General features: G+C 34.9%; 1 long non-coding RNA gene across 1 annotated transcript in view; it reads left to right on the top strand.

Annotated features, from left to right (window-relative positions):
• The window catches only part of LOC111085722, a 103,287-nt gene that overhangs the window by 5,648 nt on the left and 91,765 nt on the right, over nt 1-5,874 (top strand). The gene's annotated exons all lie outside the window — the stretch shown is intronic.

Here is a 5,874-nt window from a genome sequence, read left to right as displayed (position 1 = left end):
ATGTAATATATATATATATATATAGCTTTCAAACATTCATACTCTACTGTCTAAAGCATTAAAAAATACTATTCGGTATAACTAAAATAATTAAATCATAACTACATGAAAATAACCAAATTTCTTAATAATTTATAACTTGTCATCTGAAACCATCATGCAGTAGTTCTCTTGATGTGAGGATTGCAATAGACTGACATTGCCAGAGTAAATACGCTACAGAACCTTCACCTTAAAACACACGTACTTGGTAACCTAGGGATAGATAGCCATTAAAAAGGAGGCAAGAAAACAGCCCTTTCTTAGGGAAGAAAAACAGGGAGTAGTGAAAGGTATTTATACTCCAAGCGAGACATGTTTCTTCTGATAACCTCTGCATCTGTTTTACACTAGGTTCCGCAGATCGGAAGGTCACATTCTGATTTTCATCGGTGAAGAAAATGTTCGTGTGTTAGGAATAATGGTGCGAATTCGCTTTGTAAGTTTTGTCGTTTCGGTGGTTGTTGACAGACAAACCATTTGTAAGAGAAAGCTTGATTATTAAATGCCTGTTTGTATATCTTTTTTTATTTTGTAAAAAATTAAAAACTTTACAACCAACTGAAACATCAGTTGTATTGTTTTAATAAAATTTATTAAGATATGCCCTTGTGAAGTTTTTGCCTGATTTTGATCTAGGCTAAGCACTTTCAGCTCAGATTATCAGAAGTTATTCTATGTACATGTCATTCCTAGGTGGTTACTAAAGAATAAAGTATAATAGGCTGTTACTAGAATATAGAGCATAATAGGATGTTACTGAAGTATAAAACATTATAGTTTGTTACTGAATTATAGAGCATAATAGTTTGTTACTGAAGTACAGAGCATAATAGTTTGGTACTGAAGTATAGATCATAATAGGTTGTTATTGAAGTACAGAGTATAATAGTTTGTTACTGAAATATAGAGCATAATAGTTTGTTACTGAAGTCAAACTATTATACTCTGTACTTCAATAACAACCTATTATGATCTATACTTCAGTACCAAACTATTATGCTCTGTTTACTGAAATATAGAGCATAATAGTTTGTTACTGAAGTACAGAGCATAATAGTTTATTACTGAAGTATAAAGCATAATAGCTTGTTACTGAAGTACAGATCATAATAGGTTGTTATTGAAGTACAGAGTATAATAGTTTGTTACTGAAGTACAGAGCATAATAGTTTGTTATTGAAGTACAGAGCATAACAGCTTGTTACTGAAGTATAGCGTATAATACGTTGTTGCTGAAGTATAGATCTTAATAGGTTGTTATTGACGTATAGATCATAATAGTTTGTTACTGAAGTACAGAGCATAATAGTTTGTTACTGAAGTACAGAGCATAATAGTTTGTTACTAAGGTATAGAGAAATGAGAATAAAGATAACTAATATAAAGAAAATCAGTAACGATTCAAAAATTTGAAATGTTACCTTGATGACTTGAGAGAAAAATACTTCCATCAGCGTTTCCTGACAATACATTTTGGAGTTACAGCTCTAGTAACTCTGACTACCTTCTTTGTATCACACAACACCAAACTGTGGAGTTTATTCGCACTTTTGTTCTGTGAGGATAGCTTAATCTTTCTCTGTGATCAGTGTTCTTTAATAATGGTGCTTGAAACTTTAGAAAAAAATATCAGTGAAGTCAAAATCCCTTTTCGTATAGTTTGGCATATTTTGTTATTATTTCTACACACGCATGCTTTAAAATGAGCAACAATATCTTTATTCGTTGACTTCTGAAGCTTATTTTCTACCGAAGTCATTGAAGGTGGACATACGCTATAGCACCACTTCTTCACGTTCACTATCATGAATAAATCCAGTATAAGCTAACTTAATACTGGCCTAACAGACTCTCAACGTATAAGCCACAATGTGCATGACGTGTATTTATTTACACAACGTTTCCGTTTTGGAAGACCGCAGTTCATCACTTAATTATTTCTGCTTTATAATATCCATGTATGAGTTAAAACCTGTTTTACTTGGGATGGGGATTGTAGCAGGTACATTAAAAAAAAAAAGGGCATGCCTGTGATTCACGTGACAACTCGCAATCTATGAGAAACCAACACATAAATCACAACCGTTGATTTATTCGAAAAGAGTTGATGTGAATGTTACTGAGTTATAATTTAAAGAAACATCTGTTCCATCTATAGTGTAAATCTTCAGTAATTAATCTATTGTTGTTGTTTTCTCTTCAGAGAACCTAGAGAATTATTATCTTAAACATTTCAACCTTTTGTATCTTTTTTTTTTAGAAAAAATAATACTTATCCAATCCGTCTCAGCTTCCAAAAACCTCAGGATATCTATTCCAGGCCTGAAATAAAAACATATATCTTGCAAAGTATTATATTTGTTTTAACGTAGGTTTGCTACATTATTTTCAACCCTGATATATCCAGATTCAGCCCGGCATTCGACTTGCGATCTGAGGGTCGCGGGTTCGAATCCCCGTCACACCAAACATGCTCGCCCTTTCAGCCGTGGGGGCGTTATAATGTGACGGTCAATCCCACTATTCGTTGGTAAAAGAGTAGCCCAAGAGTTGGCGGTGGGTGGTGATGACTAGTTGTCTTCCCTCTAGTCTTACACTGCTAAATTAGGGATGGCTGGCGCAGATAGCCCTCGTGTAGCTTTACGCGAAAATCAAAAACAAACAAACAAACAAATATCCAGATTCTGGATTTGACAAAAAAATTTATTAGTTAATATATAATATTTGTCAACAAAATAAAATAAATGAAAGATAATTATCACAGCTAAACTGTAATGTTGTAAATAAATGAAAAAGTTCCGAGTTCCATTACCTTTTATCTACTGTCATGAAGTTTACATGATGTATAGAAAACTTTTCTTATGAAAATAGACATATAACAAGTTTATGTTTTTGTATCAGCCTTACAAATACAGATATCAGAATGTCTCCTCTAGCGATGTAGTGATCTATCTGAACTGACAGACTAGACGGAAAATAGCTAGTCAACAACATTCAGAACCACCTTTTAGGCTACTCTTGTCTGAACGAATAGTGGGGATCGTCACTCGATTTGAGCCATGACTCGAAAGTGTGGAGCGTGTTTTGGGGGCAACAGGCCACGAACCATGAAATCTGGGATTCACAGTCGGAGCACGCTAACCACTATGCCATGTCCCGCCCGTATAACAAGTGCCTTGCAATTTTCCAGAAAACAGATATAAAGTTAATTTTATTTAAAATTCAATGCACATAAGCCATTACGATAAAAATCCCAAAACGCACAGTACAGGGGGAAAGAAATGAGACAGTCATACTGAAAATATTTCAAGGTTAGTCAACTTGATATTAAGGATAAAGTCATTAACATTACGTCAGTAAATATTTCCGCCTATTTTTTGGCCGGCTTCACGTAAATATGACCTTGTGGGTTCCCAACTAAGCTATGGCAATAAAAGAAAAATAATTGATATTCATAGCTCCATACACATACATAGTAAGAATTGAGACTTAGTTTCCTTGTGTGAACATTATATACTATATATGACAGGAGTTTCTGAACAATGCTTAACACTCGAGATTGTTCTTTCCTTGTGTAAACGATTACCTTAAACATGATAGGAGATTCTGGACTTTGGTTAAGACCCCGATACTTTTGTTACCATGTGTATACTTATACTTAACATAACAGAAAAATATGTAAATTGGTTAAAACTTTAATTTTCTTGTTAAACATTTTACGCCACACGTCACGGAAAATTGTGGGCATTAGTTTACGTTTTATTAAACTTTAAGTGTATGCATCATACATGTTGCAAATTTTAAACTCTAGGTTACTTTAAGCGTAAACCAAGTAGAGGCGGGCACGGCACATATAGCGCATTATGTAGCTTTATACTTAACAACAAACAAACAATTTATTGTACAAACGTTTAAATATGAAGTCCATATAGAGAATAAAAAGTAATTTCAAGACACACGTGGGACAATCGAACTTTCTGTAATGGTTTGGATATGTTAATATATTGACGTGTCGTCAAAGATCCAACTTGTGGAGGTATAGCCGATACCAATGTATATATGTTTCATAACGAATTCCTGATCGTTAGATGTGTAAATGCTGACATGGCACCCCTGGCTAGAGAAGTATGCATATATATGTTTTATTAAATAAGTATTCATATATAGGACTAAGAAAATAGAAGCTTCCAGACTCTATAGCAAAGCCTTCGAGATGACAACTGACTCCTAAGCCACCCCCCTCACCAATTCGAAGTAATGTTTTCTTTCGCAAAATGAAGACTATAGTTACGAAAGAAATCCTCCGATTCGTGAAGCCTTTGAGTTGGAGCTGAGCATTTCACTTAATATCGTTAACAATTTACTAACAAGGATTTCAAACTGATAAAGGATCGAAAGATTCCAATAACATCTTGATATCAGTAGTTGCTTTCATGAGACAGATGGCCAAAGAAACTGGAATTACGGAAGTCCCATTCGACCTCACACCTTTCAAGTTCTTTGTTGCAACTCACAGAAGCTTTTAACAATGGAAGTTGAGTCGTGGGGACAGCATAATCTTGGCCATGAAACTGAGCACGATTGACGATGGAGGAAATAGTTCCAAAAGACTCGCAGAAACTGGAGTATAGTTTGTATAAAGTGCGGTTAACCTTGGCAAACGTGTTTTACTGATTACTTTTTCTTACAACTCAGAAGTATTGGAATAATGATTATAGTCTTACACTATTGCAATTTTTTTTTAAATTAATATATAATATAATATATATATTCAGCTCTTTTTGTTTTTGTTTGGAATGGCTTAGAGATTAACGGGTTGAACTGTGAATCTAAGGATCCGTGGTTCGCATCTTGTTGCTGCAAATTTGCGCTCTGCACGTGGGGGCCGAGGATAAGTTATAAGAGTGATAGTCAAAATTTACTATTGGATTAGAATAGCCGAAGAGGTGTTGGTAGGTACTTTTTGACTAACTGCCTTCCCTCTAGTCTATCATTTCAAAATTAGATACAGTTATAGCAGTTAACCCTCGTACTTCATACTGAAAAAAATAACTAACCATTAAATACTCGAAATTTCACCTTCTTCCACTACTAATTTGTTTATGTGTTTCAAACGTCAGTTTTTGGTCACATTCTTGCCTTAATGTCTACATGAGATCATGGAACCTGAATCCAAGAGTTATAACAATTATTCTTCGAGGTTCCATAACTGTGTAAAAAGTTCACTTGGATATAATTATAGAGAAAGGCACGATGTCGCTTAAAATCACAAGCGTACGGGGGGTTTTTAAGGGGGAGGAGGCTGGTCAATTTTTGCCCAAATGAGGTTATGCGTAAGAAACCTCTGCTACCAGTTTTTACCAATTGAAGGTAGAAATTGCTCGAATCACCATATTTTCTACTTTTCATTTTGCCTGTGTGTAAACTGAAAATTTGCCCGGATGGCTGTATGTATTGCAAGCTAGGAGGGCTGCCGTCCCTAGTCCCCACATCGCGTACGCCTATGCTTATAGTTATATTCATATGGGTAATGCTACAAATGAAACATGATAGTTTAAAGTTACTTTCCCCATACATTTACATAACAAGATAATAAATGTATTTCACAATACTCAGTGGCCTGGTGCTTAAGGTGCTCGACTCGGAATTTGCCGGTTTCACTATCAAAACCCGTCACCAAACTTGCTTGCCTTTTCAGCCATGGTAGCGTTATTAAGTGACGATCGATCCCATTAGTCATTGTTAAACAGTAGCCCAAGAGTGGGCGGTGGTTAATGTTGAATAGCTGACTTTCTTTTAGGCTATCATTCAAAATTAGGTTTTTTTATGAAA

Source organism: Limulus polyphemus, unplaced genomic scaffold, assembly GCF_000517525.1.
Source record: "Limulus polyphemus unplaced genomic scaffold, Limulus_polyphemus-2.1.2 Scaffold575, whole genome shotgun sequence".
Lineage (NCBI taxonomy): Eukaryota > Metazoa > Arthropoda > Merostomata > Xiphosura > Limulidae > Limulus > Limulus polyphemus.
The sequence above is the reverse complement of the archived record's forward strand: the minus strand, read 5'-3'. Positions and strand labels throughout refer to the sequence as shown.